This window comes from Pleurodeles waltl, chromosome 1_2, assembly GCF_031143425.1.
Source record: "Pleurodeles waltl isolate 20211129_DDA chromosome 1_2, aPleWal1.hap1.20221129, whole genome shotgun sequence".
Taxonomy (NCBI): domain Eukaryota; kingdom Metazoa; phylum Chordata; class Amphibia; order Caudata; family Salamandridae; genus Pleurodeles; species Pleurodeles waltl.
In genome coordinates this window covers 926,272,365-926,298,253 of record NC_090437.1, presented here as the reverse complement: position 1 = coordinate 926,298,253, position 25,889 = coordinate 926,272,365, and the positions used below count along the sequence as shown (strand labels likewise).

General features: G+C 47.2%; 1 protein-coding gene across 7 annotated transcripts in view; it reads left to right on the top strand.

Annotated features, from left to right (window-relative positions):
• The first annotated feature begins 16,661 nt into the window (after nt 1-16,661).
• The window catches only part of PCM1 (pericentriolar material 1), a 713,620-nt gene continuing 704,392 nt past the window's right edge, over nt 16,662-25,889 (top strand). For 6 of the 7 annotated variants that reach the window (XM_069200330.1, XM_069200304.1, XM_069200339.1 and 3 more), the window contains exon 1: nt 16,662-16,797. The gene's annotated coding sequence lies outside the window, so the exon portion shown is untranslated. Of the gene's footprint in view, nt 16,798-17,128; nt 17,235-25,889 lie in introns of those variants that run through there. The other variant, XM_069200313.1, reaches the window with a different exon arrangement.

The window sequence follows — 25,889 nt, the reverse complement described above, 5'->3', positions numbered from 1 at the left end:
GGGTTCCCCTTGGAAGTTGATAGTGGCACAATTAGATAATACTAATGCTCTATTTTGTGATAGTGTGGTCAAGCAGTAGGCTTATAAGAGGGTAGTGTTAAGCATTTGTTGTACACACACAGGCAATAAATGAGAACACACACTCAAAGACTTAACTCTAGGCCAATAGGTTTTTATATAAAAAAATATAATTTTCTTAATTTATTTTAGAACCACAAGATTCAGAATTCAAGTAAGTTGAATTAGTCAAGTCAAGTAAGGTACTTGGCATAGGTAAATATGGAACTTTGAATTAAAACAGTAATGTACACAGTTTTGGCAAAAATGGCAATAAGCTATTTTAAAAGTGGACACAGTGCAAAAATCAACAGTTCCTGGGGGAGGTAAGTACAGGTTAGTTTATCAGGTAAGTAAAGCAAGTACAAGTTCAGTCTCCGGGGCATAGGTGCCCACTGTTGGGGGTTCAAGTCAACCCCAAACACCCAGCACCAGCAACACAGGGCAGGTGCAGAGGTCAAAGTAGGGCCCAAAAAACATAGGCGCCTATGGAGACCAGGTGTGCTCCGGTTCCAGTCTGCTAGCAGGTGAGTTCCTGCATCCTCGGGGAGCAGACCAGGGGGGTTTTGTAGAGCACTAGGGGGGTCACAAACAGGCACCCCAAATACACCCTCAGCGGCACAGGGGTGGCCGGGTGCAGTGTGCAAAGTAGGTGTGGGGTTTTAGATAGAAATCAATGTAGGGACCAGGGGTCACTCTGGAAATGCAAGCAGGGCACCGGGGAGCCTCTCGGGCCAGCCACCGACTGGGCAAAAATGAGGGCCGCCTGCCGGTCACTCCTGCACTGGTAGTTGGTTCCTCCAGGGGCCTGGGGGTTGCTGGTGCAGTGCTTCTTCCAGGTGTTGGGTTGTTACCGGGCAGTCGCGGTCAGGGGGAGCCTTTGGGTTCTCTCTACAGGCGTTGCTGTGGAGGTGCAAGGAGGTCGTCTCAGGGTGTCCACATTGTGGGACTTGCCTGGGGGTCCTCGCTGCAGTGTTGGTTCTTCTGGATATGACCTGGGGGCATCGGGTACAGAGTGTTGGGGACTCACGCTTCTGGAGTGAAGTTGGAGTCCCTTTAAAGATGGTTTCTTCTTGGATGTTCAGACAGAGACACTGTCCTCTGGAGTTTCTTGGTCCTTACGGTTGCACTGCAGTTCTCTGAGTCAGCAGAGGTCGCTGGTCCCGCTGGATGCGTCACTGTTGTAGATTCTTTGAGTCTAAAGACAGGCCAGTAGGGCTGGGGCCAAGTCAGTTGTTGTCTCCGTCGTCTCTGCGGGGCTTTCAGGCCAGTAGTCCTTCTTCTTGTTTCAGGTTGTCAGGAATCTGTTTTCCTGGGTTCAGGGTCGCCCCTAAATACTCAATTTAGGGGTGTGTTTAGGGCTGGAGGGCAGTAGCCAACGGCTACTGTCCCTGAAGGTGGGTACGCCCTCGTTATGTCTCCCATGTGGGCAGGGGGTACATCCCTAAGCCTATTGGGGCAAATCCTCCAAAGCAAGATCGAGGATTTTCTAAGGCAGGGGTCACTTCAGCTCAGGACACTTTAGGGGTTCTCCTGGCTGGAGGGTGACTCCTCCTTGTTTTTCTCATTGTCTCTTCCGGACTTGCCGCCAAAAGTGGGGGCTGTGTCTGGGGGGCGGGCATCTCCACTAGCTGGAGTTCCCTGGGGCACTGTAACACCAGGCTTGAGCCTTTGAGGCTCACCACCAGGTGTTACAGTTCCTGCAGAGGAAGGTGTGAAGCACCTCCCCCCAGTACAGGCTTTGTTCCTGGTCACAGAGTGCACAAAGGCACTCACCCCATGTGGCCAGAAACCCGTCTGGATGTGGCAGGCTGGCAGGAACTGGTCAGCCTAGCACTAGTAGTTGGGCTGGTATACAGGGGGCATCTCTAAGATGCCCTCGGTGTGCACTCCTCAATACATCCCACATTGGAGTCAGTGTGGACTTATTGTGCTGAGAAGTTTGATATCAAACTTCCCAGTATTCAGTGTAGCTATTATGGAACTGTGGAGTTCGTGTTTGACAAACTCCAGACCAAATACTCTTTATGGCTACCCTGCACTTACAATGTCTAAGAATTAGCTTAGACACTGTTGGGGCATACTCCTCATGCAGCTATGCCCTCACCTATGGTATAGTGCACCCTGCCTTAGGACTGTAAGGCCTGCTAGAGGGGAGAGTTACCTATGCCACATGCAGTGGGTTGTAGGCATGAAACCCTGAGGGGAGTTAGCAATTTTCTCCCCACCAGCTCACACAAGCTGTGAGGCAGTGTGCATGTGCTGATTGAGGGGTCCCTAGGGTGGCATAATACATGCTGCAGCCTTTAGAGACCTTCCCTGGCCATAGGGCCCTTGGTACCAGGAGTATCATTTACAAGGGACTTATCTGTGTGCCAGGGCTGTGCCAATTGTGGAGACAAAGGTACAGTTTTAGGGAAAGAACACTGGTGCTGGGGAGTGGTTAGCAGGGTCCCAGCACACTTTCAATCATAACTAGCATCAACAAAAGGCAAAAGGTTAGGGGGTAACCATGCCAACAGTGGCATTTCCTACATCTATGCCATTCTATGCGGCTGCACTCTATGCCTATGCACTGTGTGCCACTCTACTCTACACCACTGCCATTTATGACACTCTACTCTGCAACAGTGCACGCTTTGCCACTGAACTCTACACCCCTGTACTCTGCACCACTGCACTCTACTCACCACCGCTCAACTCTGTGCCACTCTACTGCACTCTTCACTAATGCACTCTATGCCACTACACTCTACACTCCTCTACGATACATCACTGCACTCTACGCCACTCTATCTTGCAGCACTCCACTCTACCATGCACCACATCACCCTATGACACAGCACTCTGCATCACTGCACTCTGTGCCACTGTAATCTATGTTGTACCACTCCACTCTACGGCTGTACTCTTTACCACTAGAGTAGTGCACTCTACACCACTTCACTAAAAACCAATGCACTCTATGCCAATCTACTGTGCACCACTCTACTCTGCACCACTTCACTCTAGACCACTCTATGACACTTCACTCTACATTACACTCCATAATACTCTGTTCCGTCACTCTACTCCATTAAACTTTACTCCACTCTGTGCCACTATACTTCACTCCACTCTGTGACTCTCTACCCAATTGCCTCTACACCACTCCATGCCACTTTACTCCACTCTATTCTATGATATACGACTCCACCCTATGCCATTCCATGACATTCTATTTCACTTCAATCTACGATACTCTACTCCACTCCACTCTATGACACTCCATGCCACTGCACTATACAACAATGTACTATGCTCAACAACACCCTCTTCAACTCTCTCTATGGCACTCCACATTACTTTTCTCCACTCTAGGTCCCTCCAGTCTTCTTTGTGCCTCTCCACTCTACTCCACTCTGACACTACTCCACTCTACGACACTCTACTCACTCCTCGCCACTCTATGCCACACCAATCGTCAACACTTTATGACCTGTCATTCTCCTTTATGCCATTAACTTATAGCCACGCTGAACAGCAGCCATGCTAGTTTAAAACATGGCTAAAACATAAGAGCAAAGCAAATAGCTCTGCACAGGTGAGACCTATTGGCTTTGACAATGCTTGTTTATAAAGTATGGAACTCCAAGATGACTTGCAGTATCCTTATCATCTATGCCAAGGTTTAAAATAGCCTATAGAAAACATGGCCACATCATCAACTTACCCACAAGACACTTAAAACCTTAGTGCAGTAGTTCCCAATCTGTGGTCTGAGGATCCCCAATAGTCCATGGCACATTCCCAGGGAATCTACAGACCTGGGCCAGCAGAAAGGCACTTCTCCAGCTGGGGCATCTAGAAACGCATGTGTTTTTATATGTATTACTTCCTTTGTACAGCAGTTTTAAAAACACTGCAAAGTTCCTTGTGCATCCAGCAGCAGCTGCTCCTCCGCTAAGGGGGAGGAGTGTTGCCCTACCGCTGTGAGCAGCACATAAAAGGAAAAATAAAATCATAATAACACAATGTTATTATCATTTTATTTTTCAGTGCAGAGCCAAGTTAGGGTGGGGTGGGCTGGGCTGTGTCACATGGAGGAGGAGTGGAATGTGCACCATAAGTGCACATGACGGTTTAGCCGGCCATCTTGGGCCGACCAAACAAACATACGCACTTAGTAGTTCCCCAATCCGGCTGTATTGCACAGCCAGGTGGAAAACATGAACAGGCTCCCACTCCCTGTCTGAGTGCTGAACCAGGCTGCTCAGACCAATCACAACACTGCTGTCATGCCGGTGACAGCAGTGTTTTGATTGGCTGAGGGGAGTCTGGGAGCCTGTGTGGTTCCGTGCTGCCGGAACTCAGGAAGAGAAGAGGACGGAGGAGAGATACACAGATGAAGGCCCTCATTACAACCCTGGTGGTCGGTGTTAAAGTGGCGGTAATACTGCCAACAGGCCGGTGGTAACAAAAATGGGATCACAACCACAGCGGAAACCACCAACACAGACAGCCACTTTAACACACCGACCACGACGGCGGTAGCAACAAACACCGCGCCGGTCACCGGCAAGAGACAGGCGGAAGACAATGTACCGCCCACACTATTACAACCTGCCAATCCGCCAGCTTTTCCGGGGTGGTACCAATACCATCAAAAGCACGGCGGAAACAGTCTTTGGAAGGGAAACCACTCACCTTCCGACAATCAATGAAGAACCAGGACACCATGGAGCCCGAGCTGCAGGTCCTGCCGATGCTGGTCTACCTCCTCATACACGAGGAATATTACAGGCGGCGGCGGCGACGACCATGGTGAGTACTGCACCTAGCACACAGGGGAGGAAAAAGAGTGACACACACACACAAATGCAACACGCAACACCCCCTTCCCCACCCACAACACCATACACACAAACACATGCCTCAACATTACATTTATACCCCGTTACCCCCTGGAAGAACGCAAGGATAAAAGGAATTGAGTTATATCAGTGATATTTTTGAAATAGGCAGATATACTTAACGAACAGAAAAACAGTATAAACAAATATTTACAATATGTAAAGAAGATCGTACACTGTCCTTTGCAAATGTCTGTGGCCCATTGGGCCAACAATAATGGGCCAAGCCCACACTTGACTCCTGCCTCAATACGGAGATAACACTGCAGGGGCATCAGGTCAAAAACACACAGACACCTCAGGGGGACGGAGAAGGGTGGGGCACCTCAGCCGGAAGATGGTACAACGTCACTGCTCCTCGAGGGGGCTCCATGCCCACAGCGATGCCCTGGGGAGTGCAAAGCCACAGTCTCTCAAGTGTGTGGGTTGTCCACTGCTTAGTCCTGGGGAGTGCAAAGCCACAGTCTCTCAAGTTACTCAAGTGAGTGGTTTCCCCACTGCTTGCTCCTGGGGAGTGCAAAGCCACAGTCTCTCAAGTCTCCCAAGTGGGTGGTTTGCCCACTGCTTGGTCCTAGGGAGTGCAAGGCCACAGTCTCTCAAGTCACTCAAGTGGGTGGTTTGCCCACTGCTTTCTCTTGGTGAGTGCAAAGCAACAGTCTCTATAGTGGGTGGGTTGCCCACTGCTTGGTCCTGGGGCGTGCAAGGCCACAGTCTCTCAAGAGGGTGGTTTGCTCACTGCTTGGTCCTGGGGAGTGCAAAGCCACAGTCTCCATAGTGGGTGGCTTGCCCACTGCTTGGTCCTGGGGAGTGCAAGGCCACAGTCTCTCAAGTCACTCAAGTGGGTGGTTTGCCCATTGCTTTCTCCTGGGGAGTGCAAAGCCACAGTCTCTCAAGAGGGTGGTTTGCTCACTGCTTGGTCCTGGGGAGTGCAAAGCCATAGTCTCTAGAGTGGGTGGGTTGCCCACTGCTTGGTCCTGGGGCGTGCAAGGCCACAGTCTCTCAAGGGGGTGGCACTCCATTGGTTCTGGAGGGGGCTTTGTGTCCAGTGTGCTTCATCCTGCCAAGGATAGGGGGAGTGGATGTATTTCTCCACTGGTTCTGGAGGGGGGTTTGTGCCTAGTCTGCTTCATCCTGCCCAAGGATAGGGGGAGTGGATGCATTTCTCCACTGGTTCTGGAGGGGGCTTTACGTTCAGTCTGCTTCATCCTGCCAAGGATAGGGGGAGTGGATGCATTTCTCCACTGGTTCTGGAGGGGGCTTTGTGCCCAGTGATGCTGCACTTGGGGTGTGGCAGTTCACAATTCCTCACCTATGTGTCTGAGGCACAAGATTTGCAGGGAACAGGTAGCATGATACTCCATGGAGGCAGGGCCAAACTCCATCCTGCGGTGACTAAGGCTGCATACTGGTGGTAGTGCCGGTGCTGGTGGGGGTGCTTCCAGTGGTGGTGGGAGGCTCCAGGCCATCTCCTGCAGCTTCGGCCAGCTGCCCACTGGGGATGCTGCTGCTGACAGTTGTTGTGGCAGGGGCGGGCAGGTGGCGTTGCAGGTGGCGGTGCCTTCGGCAGGGCCTGTGGCGGGGATGCTGGCAGTGCTGTCCATGGTGCAGGTGCTGGTAGTGGTGGAGGGAGGCACCAGCCCGTCCCCTACAGCCTCGGACGGCTGCCCACTGGGGATGCTGCTGCTGACAGTTGCTGTGGCAGCGGTGGGGCAGGTGGCGGTGAAGGTGGCGGCGGTGGCGGTGCTTGCCGCGGCTCAGGTGGCGGGGCTGTCGGTTCTGATGGTGGGCACCAGGCCCTCACCTGGAGCCTCCGAGGCCTGAAGTGACTTGCCTTGGCTTTTCTGCCCCTTCCTCACCATGGCAGATGCTGCTGGGACTTTGGCACTGGCAGTTTGAGTTCCGGAGGAGGCCTTGCTGGGTGGGTCGTGGTCCTTGGCCGTGCTGCATGCTGGCCCCTTCTTCACCTTGGCAGGTGGCAGAATGGGTTGGTCCTTTGCAGGGGTAGGTGGCACACTGCCTGGCCTGACGGGTGCCCCCTTTGATCCTCTGGGAGTTGCAGGTACCACAGCGGATGCCGACTTGGTGGCTGGGGTGCTGGCCTGGGATCTGGACACCCTGGCCCGAGGGGAAGTACGGGGGTAGGGGTAGGGAAGATTTCAACATTAGCCAGGAAAAGTTTTTTAGACACACTGGGATGGGAAGATGTAGAGGGTTTGAGAGTGGAGGAAGAGGGAGTGGTTGTAGGAGGTGTCTGTCTGCTGAGTTGGGTGAAGGTGCATGGGCTGGATGCTGTTGTGAGGTGGATGCCTGTTGGGTGGGTGGGTGCTTGGGTTTGTGTACTTTGGGAGGAGGGGTCACCAACACACTGGGAGAGGACACGGGGGATGGTTGCATGGTTGTGGGGGTGGTGACTGCCAGTGAGGGGTGTGTTGTGATGGACGTGCTGGTGATGGAGGCAGTGGATGAGGATGTAGTGCATGCAGGTGTGAGTGGAGACGATACTGGGAGGGAGGTGGCCGAGGAGGAGGAGGAGGGGGACACAGTGGAAGCAGTGGATGTTGGTGTGTGTGCATGGGCATGGTGCTTGTGTGAGTGCCTGTGAGATGAAGTGTGGTGCTTATGTTTGCGTGAGACACTTTTGTGTGGTGATTTGGGTGAATGCTGGTCTGAAGGTGTGCTTGGGATAGGCTGAGGTTGAGGGGACTGGGACTGGGTAGAGGAAGTTGGAGGGGGAGGCTAGACACAGGGACAATGGCTGCCATCAGTGCTGAGGCCAGAGCCTGAAATGCTCTCTGTTGGGCTGCCACGCCCGAGTGAATGCCCTCCAGGTATGCATTTGTTTGTTGCAAATGCCTCTCGACACCCTGGATGGCATTCAGAATGGTTGACTACCCAACAGAGAGGGATCTCAGGGGGTCAATAGGCTCCTCACTGAGGGCAGCAGGGCTGACTGGGGCAGGGCCTGAGGTGCCTGGGGCAAAGGAGATGCCCACCCTCCTGGGTCAGCGGGCACAGGAAACACGCTGCGGGGCTGCTGGGAGGGCGGTGCTGGTAGGGGGGTAGCGGCTGTACATGTTGTTGGGGTGGGTACAGAGGTGTCTGCTACCGCCAGGGAGCTGCCATCAGAGGAGGAGTCGCTGTCTGTGGTCTCCCCTCCTGTCCCTGTCATGGTGCTCCCCTCGCCTTCAGTCCCACTGGTGCCTTCACCATCGGTGGATTTGGCCTCCAGGCCCATGTGGGATGCAGCTCCATCCATCGCCAGTGCCTCTGCTCCTCGGTCAGATGATGCTAAGGCACACAAGGACAGGGTGACAAAACAAAAAAGGGGGGGGCAAGACAGAGGATATACTTGGTCAATGCCAGCAACAACATCACTGTTGGCGTACACTACACACAGGGAGCTGCCCTATGCACTAGGCCATGCACTACCAGTTACACAGCTAGTCACCAGCCCATGGGGTACAAAGCCTAACGTCTTCAGGTGCGCGGCATGGGGCAGATTTTCTGAAACACTGAGGAGCTAACCAATACTATCTCCTTGATTGATGCTAGCGCAGACCTAGGAAGCCCAATCTCTAATATGGGATGGGCGACCTTACTGACCAACTGACTTAGACATACTTTGTCTTCTACTTGTAAGTGACTTTTTAGCACTTGATTAATTGTTGATATACAGGAGAAGTAGTTTAATAACAATTCCTTTTTTTGGGTCCTGAAGAAGCGTCATAGCATCACTGTGTGACCAATCGAAGATGCGAAACATGTTGACCATTTAGGATTAGGTAAACTACCTTCCCTAGCCATAGAGTGTAGTGGTACAATATTTCCACCAACACTCTTTACACCCCCGTTTTAATCTTGGCCTGTACCTTGTCTCTGACTCATTAAAATTATGGTTTTGGTTCAGAGCCAATTTTAGAGTTTTGTCTCTTTCTCTACTCTCCGTTTCTCTTCTTAGTCAGTTTTCATCCCAGACCTCTTTTCTTGGCAATTTAACAACGGTTGAGTGCCACCCTGAATCCGGGGTGGCCCGCCAGACATTGCAGCACTGGTCTGACGAGGAGTAAGCCCAATGATGATACCTGTCACCCTATTGGGTGCTTGAGGGCTCTCCTAAAACATCCAGCATAGACTCGCCCTTGCTGAATAGGACTTAAAAAGTTTTTTTGTCTTTTCTCTTTTTTCTTTTGGAACAGTGTACCTTTATAGATATAACAGGTACAAAGCCTAACGCCAGCATCTGCACACCAGAAACCCACAGGACCCTGCCCAGTAGTAGATGGCCACTTACACTATTGGGGTAGGAGTGCTCCAGAGCCTGCCCATCAAGGGGCCTACTCTGCCATGTTCGCCCTGGCCTAGGGGCACCCACAGCCCGCATCCCCCACCTAGGTAACACCTTAACGCGTGCAAAGTCATGATTCTGATTCTGTACTCGCCCCCTTGTGGCTGCTGTGATGCCCTCAAGCGCCCATCCAACTCCGAATAGGCCACTGCCAGGATGCGGAATATTAAGGGGGTCATGGTGTGACGGGCACCCCTTCGACGTTGGGAGGCCAGCCCCAGCTGGGCCTCCGCTGTCTTCTTTGACCAGCGGCGCAGATCCTCCCATCTCTTGCGGCAGTGGGTGCTCCGCCTGGGAAAGACCCCCGGGGTCTGCACCTCCTTGGCGATGGCACGCCAAATACCCTTTTTCTGGTGGGCGCTGACCTGGAGGGAAAAGACAGCAGAAAAGGAAATCACTCACCCGTCCGGACAATCATACTCATTGCCCACCAGTTCCCACCCATGCCCTGACACACATACACTGACCGCCTTACATGCTGCACTCCTGTTGAAGGTCAGGTTGCAAGCGAGTGAATAGTTAGAAAATTGCGGTGACGTCCGCGGTGGTGCGTACCGTCACCGCTGGCGTACATCGCCATTGGCTCCTGGAACCTATAGGACCCAATAATAACCAATGCGTAGTTGTGCGATGGTCATCGACTGCCTACCGCGACAGCGCACAATGCCAGCGCAATCACCTCATTTCCACTTGTCCCCCCGCACAGGTCAGGCAGCCGCCACAGGGCATGGCACCTAACTGAGTCACAAATGCAAAAACAACAGGTGATGGACGGAATGCTGAACATTGTCAAACATTCACCCCCAGTACAGTGATCTGGGCCTAAATCCATTGTTTCTTTGCTGCCCATGCCATTCCAGTTTGGACCCAGCCATATGCAAATCAGTCTTGACCCTGTTCCCCATGGGAACAGTCCAGCCCAAACTGCGAGGCCAGGTCTTCCCTGGACTGGAAACAAGCATCCTGGAACCGGTTTTGGGGTTTCACCCCTCATCAGCCAGGCTAGCTTGAATCCAGTGGCATGGGAAGCACGGGACCCATGTCTGGTCATACCCTTCCCCCGAAACTGGTCCCAGGATGCATGTTTCCGGTCCAGGGAGAACCTGGCCTGGCAGTTCGGGCTGGACTGTTCCCATGAGGAACAGGGTCAAGACTGATTTGCAAATGGCTGGGTTCAAACTGGGGTGGCATGGTGAGAAAAATAATGGATGGATCAAACCCAGATCTGTGACTGGGGGTGAATGTTTGATTGGTTCCGCATTCCGTCCATCCAGTTACACTATCCCACAGCGTTTGTGTTTTGCTTTGCTTTTGCCGCCCTAAGTGCGCCGGGTATGCCCAGACGTGGGCCCCGGGCTCACTGTGCCACTAGATTCAAGCTAACCTGGCTGATGAGGGGTGAAACCCCGAAACCGGTCCCAGGATGCTTGTTTCCGGTCCAGGGAGAACCTGGCATGGCAGTTCGGATTGGACTGTTTCCATGAGGAACAGGGACAAGACTGATTTGCATATGGCTGGGTTCAAACTGGGGTGGCATGGTGAGCAAAATAATGGATGGATTAAACCCAGATCTTTGACTGGGGGTGAATGTTTGATTGGTTCCGCATTCCGTCCATCCAGTTACTATCCCACAGCGTTTGTGTTTTGCTTTACCTAACTGGGTCACAGCACACATTGGCACATCAACTGACTCTCAAGTTCACATACTGCTTCTGTAAAGTAAAGTATTAAACATTAGTGCAAAAGATGTGGAAATATGACCCTCTGCTCACCGTTCTCTTCCACAGTCTTCAACTGCTGAGGCAGCATATGAGATGGCGGCATCCCCTGATGTACAGACCCTTGGTTGACCATGCGACAATGGAGGACAGACACATTGTCCTTAGCTACAGACTTGATCGTGCCACAATCCAAGAACTGTGTGCCCAATTGGAGCCAGACCTGATGTCAGCTATCCGCCAGCCCACAGGAATCCCCCTTCTAGTGCAGGTCCTGTCAGCGCTCCATTTCCCGGCAAGCGGTTCCTTCCACACAACAGTGGCCATGGCCTCAGGGATGTCTCAGCCAATGCTCTTAAACGTGTTGACCAGAGTGTTGTCTGCCCTGCTGAAACACATGCACAGCTATATCGTGTTCCCCCAGGTGGATGATCTGGCCACAGTGAAGGCTGACCTTTATGCCCTGGGACACATCCCCAACATCATTGGTGCCATTGATGGGACACATGTAGCATTTGTACCCCCCCCCCCAGAGAAATTAACAGTTTCACAGGAATAAAAAAAGATGTCACTCAATGAATGGGCTGATGGTCAGTTTGGCGTACCAGTACATCTCCCATGTGAATGCCAAATATCCTGGCTCTGTGCATGACACCTTTATCTTGAGGAATAGCAGCATCCCATATGTGATGGGCCAACTCCAGGGGCACTGGGTGTGGCTAATAGGTGAGCCAAAGGTCCACACACAGTATATGTTGATGTCTGGGTATGGGATTGCCCTTAAGGGTTAGGGTGTGTCTAACAGTTGTCACCCTATATTTACAGATGACTCTGGTTACCCCAACCTCTCATGGCTACTGACCCCAGTGAGGAATGCCAGGACAAGGGCAGAGGAACGTTACAATGAGGCACATGGGCGTACAAGGAGGATTATAGAAAGAACCTTTGGCCTCCTGAAGGCCAGTTTCCGGTGCCTCCATCTGACAGGTGGCTCCCTGTACTACTCCCCCAAGAAGGTGTGCCAGATCATCGTTGCATGCTGCATGTTGCACAACCTTGCCTTGAGATGCCAGGTGCCTTTCTGCAGGAAGATGTGCCTGGAGATGGTCTTGTGGCAGCAGTGGAGCCTGTGGACGGTGAGGAAGAGGAGGCAGAGGAAGAAGATGTTGACAACAGAACAAATATAATACAGCAGTACTTCCAGTGACACACAGGTAAGAGACTGTAACTTCACTTTACATTTCAGTAATCTGTTGGACATTGTACAAGGCAGACTTTTAACTATGTCTATGGCCACTGACTGTTCCCTTTGAATTCTCTAATTTCAGATCTCTGTGCCCCATTCTGGCTCCTGCTATATGTACTGCTGTCCACCAAAGGTCATCCTGTAGTATATTTCACTGTACATATACGTTGCAATACTTTGATAATGTTGTACTAATACATTTGTGAATCATTAGACTGACTCCAGACTGGTATTTGTTTCAAGAATGTTTATTTAGGTGCTAATAATTATAGGTGTATGTGCAAGGGGCTGGGGTTATGGTGAAGGAAAGTCCAGGGTAGAGTCCAGTCTCTTGGTATCACGGGTGCATTGTCCAAGGGGGCATAGGAAGGGGAGCAATGGCAGTTCAAGGTGGACAGGGTAACAGAGCGGGATTTAAGGGTGACTATCAGGAGAGTCCTATTTCCTGGCGGGGTCTTGGCAATGTTCTCTGTCTTCTGCCTGGTTCGATGGGACTGTTTGTGGGGTGGTTCTCCTTCTGCAGGGGGTGGGGTGCTGGTGGCCTGTTGTTGTCCTCCTATCCACTAGCGCCGGCAGAGGTGGAAGGCTGTTCCCCGGTGTTGGCTAGTGTCAGGCGCCCTTTGTTGTGCCACTGCCTCCCTCATGGTCTTGCCCATGTCAGCCAGCACTCCTGCAATGGTGACCAGGATGGTGTATATTTTTGTTAGGTCATCCTTGATCCCCAGATACTGTCCCTCCTGCAGCCGCTGGATCACCTGCAACTTGGCCAGTATCTGGCCCATGGTCTCCTGGGAATGGTGGTATGCTCCCAGGATGTTTGATAGTGCCTCGTGGAGAGTGGCTTCCCTGGGCCTATCCTCCCCCTGTCGCACAACAGTCCTCCCAGCTTCCCTGTTGTCCTGTGCCTCTGTCCCCTGAACCGTGTGCCCACTGACCCCAGGTCCCTGATCCTCCTGTGTTTGTGGGGTTGCCTGGGGTCCCTGTAGTGGTGGACACACTGCTGACTGACTTTTCCTGGGGACAGTGGCATGGGCCCGCTGTGTGGGTGCTGTGCTGGTGTTTCCTGAGGGGGGAGGCTCTGTGGTGGGTTGGAACTGTGGCGGGGGAACCGACTGTCCAGAGGCCCATGATGGGCCAGGTTCGTCATCCTTATCCAGGCGTGCAGAGCTGCTGTCATCACTGTGGGCCTCTTCGGGGGGGACTGGATGTAGCTGGCACCTCCTCTCCGGTGACGGTGAGTAGGGGCCCTGTGGGGATGCAAATGCATTGTTAATGTATCTGCATGGGCCATATTGTGCATGGGTGTGTTTCCATCTATGATTGTGATTTCCCTGTCGGCTTGGCCTTGTGTGAGTGGTGATTTTGTGGGTTGGGTGAGTTTCTGCGCATGTTGGGGTGAAGGGTGTCCATGCAGGACTTGCTCCTCCCATGTTGTTAGTTGTGGGGGAGGAGGTGGGGGGGTGCCACCAGTCCTCTGTACAGCAATCTGGTGTCTTGCTACCACGGAACACACCTTCCCCTGTAGATCGTTCCACCTCTTCCTCATGTCATCCCTGGTTCTTGGGTGTTGTCCCACGGCGTTGACCCTGTCCATTATTCTCGGCCATGCTCCATCTTCCTTGTAATGGACGTCTGCTGCCCCTGTGATCCCAATAGCTGTGGCTCTACCCGGATGATTTCCTCCACCATGACCCTTAGCTCCTCAGAAAACCTGGGGTGTCTTTGGGGTACCATGGGTGTGGTGCGTTTGATATGTGTGAGGATGTGTGGGGTGATGTGTGTGAATGGTGTATGGGTGATGGTGTTCTGTGCCTCTGATTGAGTGGGTTATCCTTGCTTGTCTCTCTCTGTTCGCAATCTTTTTTTTCATGGAAGGGGTTGTGGGTAATGTGGGTGTGTATTTTATAGTGGTGTGAGTGTGTGGGTGTGGTGTGTGAATGTGTGTCAGGTGTGTATAGGTTGAATTGTCCGATGTGGTGTGGTTTTGTAAGTGTGTGTGTATTTTGAGCGCGGCAGTATGTACCACCAGTGGTTTACCACGATTGAAAGACCGCCGCGGTGATTTGCGGGTCGTGATACTGTGGGCGTATTCTTGTTGGCGTAATGGTGTGGGTTTCGCTATTACCAGTTTATCACTGACCTTTGGTCTGGCGGACTTGTGTGGGTGTCTGTATAGTGGCAGATTTCTATGTGTGGGTCATAATACCCGTGGCAGATTACCGCAACGGTCACGGTATGTTGGCGGCCGTCAGCACGGCGGTAGGCGGCATTTACTGCCAGGGTTGTAATGAGAGCCTAAGTGTTATTTTTTTTATTTTTCATCCCCCTGCCTCACCACCCACATTTCGTAGCAGTCACCAGAGGCTTTCTGGCAAAAATAAAAGCATCAAGATAACTCTGGTGAACAGTATTTTATGTGTCTAGCACAGTGGGTTTCTACTTTTGTCACAGAGATTCTTTTGTTACTGTGCCGCTCATAAGTTACAATCATAATCTAGCACACTGAGCTGTGAATTGCCATCAAAGAACTGCATGCAAACTGCATGGCACAAATTTGAAAGTTATGTTTTGTTTTCCCACTCTTTCATTTTTCTTATGCCGCTAATAAAGGTTTGCTTGTGTAGAAATATATTCTTATTATTAAAGTCAAAGCTAACAATTGTGTTATGTTCTGAATCCCGACTTTGTGCTTCTCCACCCCAAGCACTCTTAGAAAATGCCTACCAGTGTGGATAACATGTGAATCCTACACCTTGTAGTCCCCTGTAAAGTGCTCCAACGCCTTACACTGCTATGAGAGGTTCTATTAAACAAATTAATTATACGTGACAGAGAGGTTATGGAGAGATGTGAAGCCCTTATGGTTTACTTCCTTTTCCCACCACATATTTATGTAAAAAAGGATATCAGATCTTACGTACCTAAAAACATAAAAACAGAAGTTGCTTGGGAAATGTAGAATCTGACCTGAGGATTCAGCTTTCCTAAATAAGACCAAACATTGAAAAGTTAACCACCTGAGATGCAGCGCTAACCTTCCCATTAAAATGTTTTGATTCCTGGATATTTTTTCAGTATAAAATAATTTGATCTCTAGTAATTTGAGTATTTGTTTGGTGTGAACTTGTGTATTTTTTGTGAATTACTGTTTTAATGTTTGAACTTTAAATTATACAAATTGCTTGGGGGTGCTCAGCTTCCATTGGTGATTCATTGGTGGTCCTCATGAGTCAAAAGGTTGGGAATCACTGCCTTAGTACGTAGTTTCTGTAATTTTAAGCTATTAAAATAGAGCAGAGGGAAGAAAAGCAATGTTCCATTTGCTGCTTTAAACAGCTGCTTTAATTATGTTCCATGTCCTGACCTGCTTTTCACCTTGGCTGCTGGCTCTGGCAGAAGGCAAGTCAAAACTGGACTGTAGTAACCTTAAAATTGTCAAGGTCTGACGTCTTTTCTTTCTTATCGGTGACTTGATGGATCAGAAGTAGCCGATTATATAGAAATTAATGACTGCTGTTTTTTACAGGGATCACAAAATCCCATGTATTAAATAGTCTGTAACACCAAGAGCTTCTTCAGTGTAAATGCTCCCAGTTTTCACTGATGTGGAGCTGACCTGCCCAAGATCGCACAGAGGAGCAGAAGTGTTATTAGAATTATGGTTTCAGAGCAGAGTTTACAATTATTGTACCTGATCGTTTTTTATATCTCTAGTGCGGTTTCAATTAGCATGAGGTGAGAGGCATGATCGGTGTGGGGCACTAAAGGTATGTTCTTCCTTTTCTCCCACCTATCTTTATTTGCTTGGGCATGAAGATGCAAGGTTAATCATCATGTTTTTTTCACATTAGGTCTAAATACTTTGTGAATGTAAATAAAAATAAAACATACTTTCAAACTGACAACATGCCTTCTTTCCTCCCTATTTCACATCCAAACTATATGATTGTGTACATTTAACGGAGCATGCATTTCACAGACCATGGGCCATTTGTATAGGGTCAACTGAGAAGTCTGCCGTGCTGTCGCTGTACCCCCTAGAAATGTATAGTCTCCTACGCCCCTGATACATAGGGTGTTTGCAAAATAGGGTACTGGTTGCAATATGTTTCTGCTTTTTGTGACCAGACTAATTGTACATTTATTTGGTCACTATTTTTGTGACTAAAAATCAAATCCAGTCCCCAAATATAGAAAACGCTTAGCTACTCCGTAACAGTAAAAATAAATTTTACCCACACCAAACATGGCGGTTCCTTGTTCCTAGCACTACCAACGAAAGTTGACAGACGAGTCTCTTGATGATGTCAGGTCCGTTTCCTTGCCCTTCAACCTGTCGTCTACGCGCGCGCTGTCATCGCGCAGTTTCTCTTCCTGAGCGCTGTAGAAGTTCCGGGCTGCTTCGAGTTTCCACTGTTTCCACGGTAACGAGGCGCAGATAGTACCTCTCGGTTCTGGTGCTGCCGGGACTGCGGCGGTTGGGTGTGTATGAGACCCAGGAACTGTTGAACGCAGGGTCTCGGCGCTAGGGGAGCGCTGGTGAGTTTTATTTTTTTCCTGGAAAGTTAGCATGTTCTTTGAGGGCTGCCTTTATTGTTAACTACATTGTATCTGATGGGGTTGTGTTTATGGTATTGGTATTCGGGTACGGGAACTGGAAGCTGCACAAGAACAGTGGTTGGGGCGGGTGTACCTATAGAAGACCACATGACCCTCCTCACTTGGCAGGTACTCTGTGTTTTGGCGCCTCCTGGGCGCGGGGTTTGTTCGCGGGTTTCCCTGGCGCTTCTGTCCCGCCCTGAGAGCCCGTTACTCCCTCCCCCTTTAACCGCCTGTACTGCTGCCCGCATCTCTTCGTCTTTTTCACGCAATTGTGGCAAGCCCCAGAGGCGCTTATTACGTGGTGTCGTCCTCGGCAGCGTATCGGAGAGCACAATCTGTGCGTGCTTTTGTTTTCCACCATCTGCGTGTTTGTGGTAAGTGCCCGGTGCTCGATCTTTTCATCTGTAGTGTAGGCTGTAAATTCTGACCCGTTGGGGATCTTTTCAGTTGTATTCATATAGCGCCTACTACCCCCGACGAGGCGTCGAAATGTGTGATGGTCTCTATCTTATCTTGCATAGCTGGGGCTGATGAGTTACCCGGTGTCCGAAAGGTTCCGACTTACTTGCTTGTGAGATGTGTTATTACAGACATTGGATACTCTTGGCATAGACTTTGGGGCTAGCTAGCGCCCCTCCAATTAGAAGGTTTATATCCTCCGCTCAAAATCGCTCCAGCTCTCTGGCAGTCCAGCCCCCTCCTCCCCTCTCCGCTGTCAGGCGGGTGTAAGATCTGTTGCTGTGGATACTGTAAACATTGTATCCACCTGGCTCACTTTGCTAAAAGGTAATGTGTAAGTTTTAATATTTGTTCTTGTTTAGACTTCTTACTGACGTCACGTGCATTCTTATAACTAAATAGTTTATTTCTCGCCTGATATGCATTATGGTAAACCGTCTCCGAAACTCGTGAATAAGGTTAAATTCTAACATGTCAACCAAGAAGGGCCTTTCACAGTCCTCATCCAGTATCTTAGCAAAAGAGCCGTATACCCGATTTCAGTTGAGGAAAATGGGCTCCCCTATCATCCGGTTCTGTGAAAAACAAAAAAAAACCAGCTGTAGTGCAGTGTGGCCCCAGAGTCTGTAGCTCCACCTCTTGCATCTCTAGATGCCATGTATATGGTATAGTTTTACCTCTGTCGACCTCATGGTGCTCTTAGCATGTGCATATGTTTTCTTCCAGCAGTTGTGTGCATTATTGAGTGCTCAATTCTGCCTCTCGCCAGCCCTTACATTAACAATACTTAATGAAGTAGTCGGACTTTCGTTTATTCAGTACAATGGTTTACATAAAAAAAAATATGGGAGCTGTGATGCTGCACGGAATGGGCAGGGTTAGTGGGTGTGCAGGCAAAAAAGGCGTAGCTGAATATCAAAGAATCATGCAACTTTTTAAAAGTCTTTCACCTTCAGGAAACTACATTTAAGGTAATTCACAGCTTAAATGGAAAAAATACAAGTTAAGGTCTTCAGTGGGAAATGTAGTATTTTACATTATGAAACCTCTATTTGCTCATGCACTGCAGAGGTCTAGGTGTGTAGCTAGAGCGCCTCAGAATTGAATCCTGGTTGGTGCAATGGAGAATGAAACATTTCCTAGCTAACGTGAAGGAAACTTTAAGTTCTATTAAGGACACAGAGGCGAGGATTATGCAGTCTTTTCTCCACTTTATTCACAACAGCAAGTTCAAAGTTTAAACAAGTTCGATAACGAAATAAACTTCAAGCCCCATGATGCCCACAAGTAACCATGACAATCCATAATTTCCGGAGGAGAGAGAGAGAGAGTGTGTGTGTGTGTGTGTGTATATGTATGTGTGTGTATATATATATATATATATATATATATATATATATATATCGGACGGGCACAGTCCTTCCTCTTCTTCACTGAAGAAAGTTAAGGAACTCGCGACTTCATTCTCCTTTGGAATCACCTCCTACAAAAATAAGGAAAAGATCAGACATACCTCGTAAGCAATGCTCCTGCCAGAATATCCAAACATGTTAATGAACAGAGTAAAGTACATTAGAAGCATAATGAATAACAACGTCATAAAAAATTGAGACGTATATAGTATGCATAAAACCAACAAACCTTTGCAGATACGACAAATACCACTGATCTGTAAAGAAGGATCTCCCACAAAGGACAGGTAACTTAACCTCGGGTGGGTAATACTGCTCCAGTATGAGGGAGGGATAATCCTGGCCTCCGTGTCCTTAATAGAATTGAAAGTTTCCTTCACATTAGCTAGGAAATTTTTCATTCTACATCAGGACAGGAGGTGAGGATTATGCAAGTTCAGAGCTTACTCACCACTAAAGATGCAGCTTCATGGAGCGGTTTAAAATAGAATTTCTTAAAACCCGACTCCAAGGACCAATCCGCTGAATTCATGATGTCCTCCAATCTACCACTGACCTGAATGGCCTTGGAAGCCATCGCCCCTCTAGTGGAATGAGCTCCAAATCGCTGAATGTCAATCCCAGATTCTGACATGACCCTGCGAACCCACCTAGCAATGGTAGGGGAAGTCTCAGCCTTAAATGGTTTCTTGATAGTAATCAAGAGTTGCCTTTCTCCTAGAGGTCTATCCTCCTCCGTGACAGTTTCATAGGTCTGTAAGCATCTAACCACACATAACTTCGAGTGAGAATCAAAACTGGGATAAGAAACAAACCTAGTACCTGTTTAGGTCCATCTCAAAATGGTAAAAGTAACCCCTTCTGGGGTGAAAACCCAGGCTGAAACATCCAAAGCGTGCACGTCTGAAACTCGCTTACAAGAAACAAGGCACAAAAGCACCATGCGCTCGGGCAAAAGCCTACCGCGCGAAGAAAAGAATGTATGGAATGCGAGGAACGTTCCTTGTGTACCAACAACGGTAAAGAAATGGCAAGTCAACAAAGGCAAGCGAAATAACACAGGGTAATCCCCAAAATAACTAGAAGGAGGGAGGGCTTAACTGACGGGCAGCAGTGAAGAAAGAGGAAGGACTGTGCCCATCAGATAGATATATATATATATATATATATATATACTCCTCGTTATGGACATTATATTGGTTATGGGTTGTCATGGTTACTTGTGGGCATCATGGGGTTTGAAGTTTATTTCGTTATCAAACTTGTTTGAACTTTGAACCTGCTGTTGTGAATAAAGTGGAGAAAGGACTGCATAATCCTCGCCTCCGGTCCTGATATAGAATAGTGACTTTTGCTACGAGCTCCCAGTCTATGACAGAAAGCTTTGTGAATATGTAAGTCATTATTTTTAACTTGCATTACAAACGGTACAAGATAAGTTGCTGCAAAATGCTCAAAAAGGTTTGAGATAAGAAGTGCAGTACGAAGTGGATTATTATTATTTTTATTTTTTTCGTTTTTTATAACTGTCCTTTAAAAGCATACTCTTCACAGCTCAGCAGGTAGCTCCCTTGCAGTACCACTCAAAAAGAATAAACCTATGTCATCAGGAAGCATCAAGTAATTTATAAATTAAAGCCAATACCGACTTCCAAACACCCTTAATTTTGTAGAATGACCAGTTACACACATTTACGTTTCTTTTCACAAAAATGTAGGGGAGCTGTTTTTTCTTAAATTAAAAAAAAGTATTGGCACATCGGGCCCCTCAGGTTCTGACATGTCTTCTTGCTTAAGGCAGGTTCTGTTGAAACAATCACTACAGGGAGTCCTGTAACAATTTGGGTGAATTATTTCCTCAATTAGAAAAGCAGCGTTAAATCTTGGGGATAAGGTAATACATAAGGTTCTAGATTGCCTGTTTTCTTCTGACCTTGCCTATTGATTGGGCCTTAAGAAACATATCTAATGAAGCACTATTGCATACATGTCTCTGTTTTTCTTTTTCATTCCAAAAGATTGTATTAAGGTTTAAAATCAGAAATAAAAAACTCATTGTAAAACAGGCCTCTATTTGAAAAAACAAGGTACAAAATGTGTCGATTTCTTAGGATTTGGTACACGAAGTGTAATATACTGACCATGAAGGCTTATGTGTTACGAACGCTTATGTGTTCTCAGTAAAGTAGAAAACAAATAAGAAGCTGAACCTTTTCGATTCAAAGGTGGAACCATAAATGAGAGGATAGGAAAGAGAGGGAGAAGAGGATACGGAGTGATGCTGGTCAGAGAATGGTGAACTCGTCAGCTGATCATATAACACTCTAGTGGCTTGCAGAGAGATTAATTTCATGTTGACTTCGATGAGTAGCAGGCCTATATGCAGTATTGAATTATGAATAGGGCTCCAAGTTTTAGTTTCTTTTACTGATTTTAAATGTAAATACAGACAAAAACGTGTGTCGTGCCTGTATATATTTTTAAAGTGGAAAAATGCAGAAAATTGGGGTGCTTATGAGTCATTTTCATGCTGTCCTTCATCAACTTCAGGCCAACAGATAAGCAAATAGACAGCATGGTGAGTTAAAACAGGATGAGATTTCCTAAAATACAGGCATATTTTATCACATATCCGTACATAGCGTTAATACTTAACTGTGGGCAAAATGTTTTGCTATATTGGGCAGTTTAATTTGCTAAAACGTAACTGGCATCAAAGTATGAGTGCATGGTTTTCAGTTAAATGTTGAAATATACCATTTTGCTACTCCATTTGTTCTTAAAACACAAAATAAATATGGGTAAATACCAATAAGATGGGTAAAAAATAAATATGGATAAACAAAGACAGAAATGTTAAAGTAAATACCATAAAACCAGGCGCTCTAATTATCTCTTTCGCCTTTACACATAAAATAAAAAATATGACTTGAGCAATAATGTGGTCACTTAAGGGTCCTTGTGTCACGATGGAGCACAAGTTCAGATAACAAACACTGTACGGTGGACAAGGAAGGAACTTCTAGAAAATGTTATGAAACAGATCTTGGGGCATCCCTCTTGGTCTTATTAGATGAGTTACAGCCTCTTCGTACCTCCCTCTCTGAAAATTCTCAAGAAGTTGGGGAAAGCTCCAGGTCCTAGAAGATGCACATTGTTTTTCTAGGTACTTGAGCCTTCTCTCCTTCCTGCATGAGCCCTGAAGAAGTGGTTGTTTTTCCACGAAATGCATGTTGGAGGTGGCTGTATCAATTTATCAAGAATTAACTAATTGGACTTAAATTTCTTTCTCCAAAAGAAATTATTTTGCCTTTTTGAAACTAAAAAGTTATCTTTGTAAAGTTTTTTTTTTCTGTGAAATGAAATTAGTTTATTTGGAAAGCTTAAATGAGTTTCCTTAAGAAAAGAATTTATGAGAAAACATTTTGTCTAAATAAAATAACCATAAAATTAGTGAAATTATATGACATAATTAATGTGTGGTAAGTAGGCTGTGGCTCCCTCTTGACTTGTTTATTTGATTTATGCTTCCTAGCTGCCAATTGGGTTGCTTACACAGTGGGTGCTAGCCTAGCACAAGGCTGAATACACCTGTAAACCATTATAGAAGAAAACAACAACCCAGGACCTCTTACAGGCCCAAAATCTGTCCCAAATTGCCACTCTCTTGAATGATGTTCCAGTAGGTGGTCATCTCTTTCTTTGTTCGATCAAAGTTGGGTAAGCACCATCTCTGATGTCTTGGCATTGGAGGTTGCTCAACAGTGCTGTAGTTAGTTTTTTTTTCATTTCTCTAATATTTCAGGGAACACAAATGTCTGCCCTAGATCTTCCTGATGCATATCCGCACCTACTGAATCTTCCGAACTATCATTGGTTTCTATGGATTTGGTACTAAAGTTTCCATTAGCAGTTTCAGGTACATCTGTTCAGTTCAACTGTAGGCCTAGGTGATTGACCCCTAGGTATCTCTCCTCCCAAATTCCAAGCTCATGCTACACCCTGATATTGATGACTGGCTAGTCCATTTTTTATTAGCGACCGTGTTGTCTAAAGACAAGAACAGGGTTTATCAGCTCCTGGTACAACACATATTTCTAATGAAGTCCCATTTCTATCCATCACAAAACCTGGATTTTATCTGAACCAGGTTTCAGACATCATCAGGGTTTGTTCCTCTCTCAGTTATGAGTGTGGCAAAGTTGAAACGTAGGCTATCCAGTCTTCTACTCTGGCACAGTGCTCCAGCCAGTGATTGGCTTTGAGTACAAGTAGATATGGTAAGTTCTACAAGTAAAGAGTGGGGACTGACTGTTCCTTTCTCTTCATGCAGGTATCTTGTTATCCTGTGTAGCATTGGTTCCCTGGGTTCACCTGCACCTGGGCTCTTTGGTCAAATATCTGCTCCAGTTTTGGACGTTTTGTCAAAACTAAGACATGGTAACTGCTGTATGTCTTTCAGTCGATGAAAGCTGCCTTTAGTGGTTTAATCCTGCAAATATCAGAGGATGTCCCCTTAACCTGTAATACGTGCTCCAGATGCCAAGAAGATAGGATAGGGTGGTACCCTATACTTATTTTTCAGTTTAGGGGAGGTGGCCTCCATCAGACTTTCTCCACTTCTACAAATAGTTGGCGGCAATTCAGAAAAAAACTTCTCTGGTGCTTCTCAGCTGATAACCAAACAGTTAGGTTTGAATAATACAAATAACACAGCCAAGTCTTACCTAGACAAACAGAAATATCCCTGGGTCCTTAGTTCTCTTAGCTGACCTTTTCTGCTCCTGTGTGTCTTTTAGCCATGTTTGCCTCTTATGCTGGATGAGAGCAAATCACTTAAGTAGGATCTTTCTTCCTTCTCTCGATTTCAAGGCATTTTTTTCAAGAAATTTGCAGGAATGTCAGTACTCCAGTAGTCTAGTTGTCCGCTGGTCCTAGAGTGCTGTACTTCCATGTTATCTCTTATGGTTTTCAAAGTTTCTATTTCAAAAGTGGGGAGTTGGTGCCATAACCTCTCCTTGGCCTCTCCTTTTTTATATGCTTTTTCTCAAATCCCTCTGATTTCAGAGACGAGCTAACAACCTGGAAAAGAAAATGCAGGCTTGACATTAGTTGTCCTATTCTGGATCTAAATGAGATGTTTTCCCTTTTTGCTAAAATTGCACTAAGCCCCGTGGTGTTTTTTTTTCTCTAGACCTCTGTTCACTTAAAGTACTCACCTGTCCCATGTGTTCAGTCGGCATCTCAGTTGACTTGTCTGGAAGCTGGAAAAAAAAGTCACCAACATCTCAGACTTTTACTGTGTGTTGCAGCATCAGCTCAAAAAACGAATTGCTGTTATTCTTAATGGTCAGATCACCTCAGTCTGAAATCGTTTTCATCCTGGTGTTGAGGCAGATTGCTGGATTCCTGTATTTCTGATCCTGAGTAGTCCTTCAGTTTCTTCAAGATGGGTTTGACTTTGGTTTATCATTTTCTACTCTTAGATTTCCTTTGGTGGTAATACTGGTAGTAAGAGCCTCTTGGTGGTCATATGGTGTGTGGGGTGGAGGGATTCTAATATGGACTACTTTGGGATTCAGGTTTTACGTTCTTAGGATTTACTCTTGATTGTCAAGGCTTTTTAGCATCCTCTCTGTGATCTGCCAGAAGAGGTTTCTTTAAAATTTCTGACCTTCAAGGTTTCCTTTCTACTGGCCATTACTACAGTCCACAGATTGATGGAGCTGAGATTCCAGACAATTTGGTTCCTTGTTTTGGTCCTGGTTTTCTTCCCAAGGTGGTGTCTTTGTTTCCTACAGACCAGGAAATTGTTTTCCCTTCATTTTTCCTCTCTCCTTCAGAGGAGCAAGAGGAATTGTATCATCAGCATGTCGCTTATTTTGTGATATTCACCTGTTTTTTTTCAGGTGTATTCAGGATGTTCAGCAATCTTTGTTTATACTCCTCGTTTAACCCCTTCACTGCCAGGCCTTTTCCCCCCTCAGGTATCGGGCCTTTTTTTTGGCTAGTTGGAGCAGTTCACGCTTAGGCCCTCATAACTTATTGTCCACATAAGCTACCCACGCCAATTTTGCATTCTTTTTACCCAACGTCCTAGGGATTCTAGAGGTACCCAGACTTTGTGGGTTCCCCTGGAGGAGACAAAGAAATTATCCAAAATACAGCAAACAATTCTTTTTTTCCCCAAAAATAATGGAAAAAAAGGGCTACAGAAGAAGGCTTGCAAGTGTTTTTTTTTTTCTCCTGAAAATGGCACCAACAAAGGGTTTGCGGTGCCAAAATCACCATCTTCCTACCTTTCAGGAACAGGCAGACTTGAATCAGAAAACCAAATTTTTCAACACAATTTTGGCATTTAATTGGGACATATCCAATTTTTATGGGCGCGCGCAAAGCGCTCCGTCCGTTCCGTAATCTCTCTTTGGGCTTCAAACCACACCCATGTCACGTCAGTCTCTTATATTGGTTCGTGGGCTTGCCTTTTAAAATCCGCTTGCCTTCATTTGTGAAAGGCATGCATACATCATGCCTTTTCTGGTGTTTAGCCCACATACATAGCACCGGTAAACGAAAAAAAAACTTACGAGGCTCGGTTTTTCACCCTGGGGTCCGGACTACTTTATCTGTTTATTTTCCACGCAGTGCGATTGCGCTGCATTTTACATAGTGCGATTGCGCTGCATTTTTTTTTCTTTTTTTCTTTCCAATGCTAATAGCTCTCCCTCAAGCAAATGCGACACCCGTTGCATTGTAAATGCTTGTTCCTATATTTTGTGCTTTTAGTGTCCTTCCAGTTAGTGACAAAAATGGCTGTGAAACCAATGCTGGATCCCGGGAAGCAAAACATTATTGAAAAGTAGACAAAATTCTGAATTCAGCAACAGGTCATTTGTGTAGATCCTACCAGGTTTCCTACATAAAATTACAGCTGAAATCAAAAAAAATATATTGAAATTGAGATGAATAAAACAGCCATTTTTCTCCACGTTTTACTCTGTAAGTTTTTCCTGCAATGTAAGATTTTTTTAAAGCAATGTACCGTTACATCTGCTGGACTCTTCTGGTTGCGGGGCTATGAAGGGCTTGTAAGTTCCTCAAGAACTGTAGGTACCCAGAGCCAATAAATGAGCTACACCTTGTAATGGGTTTTCATTG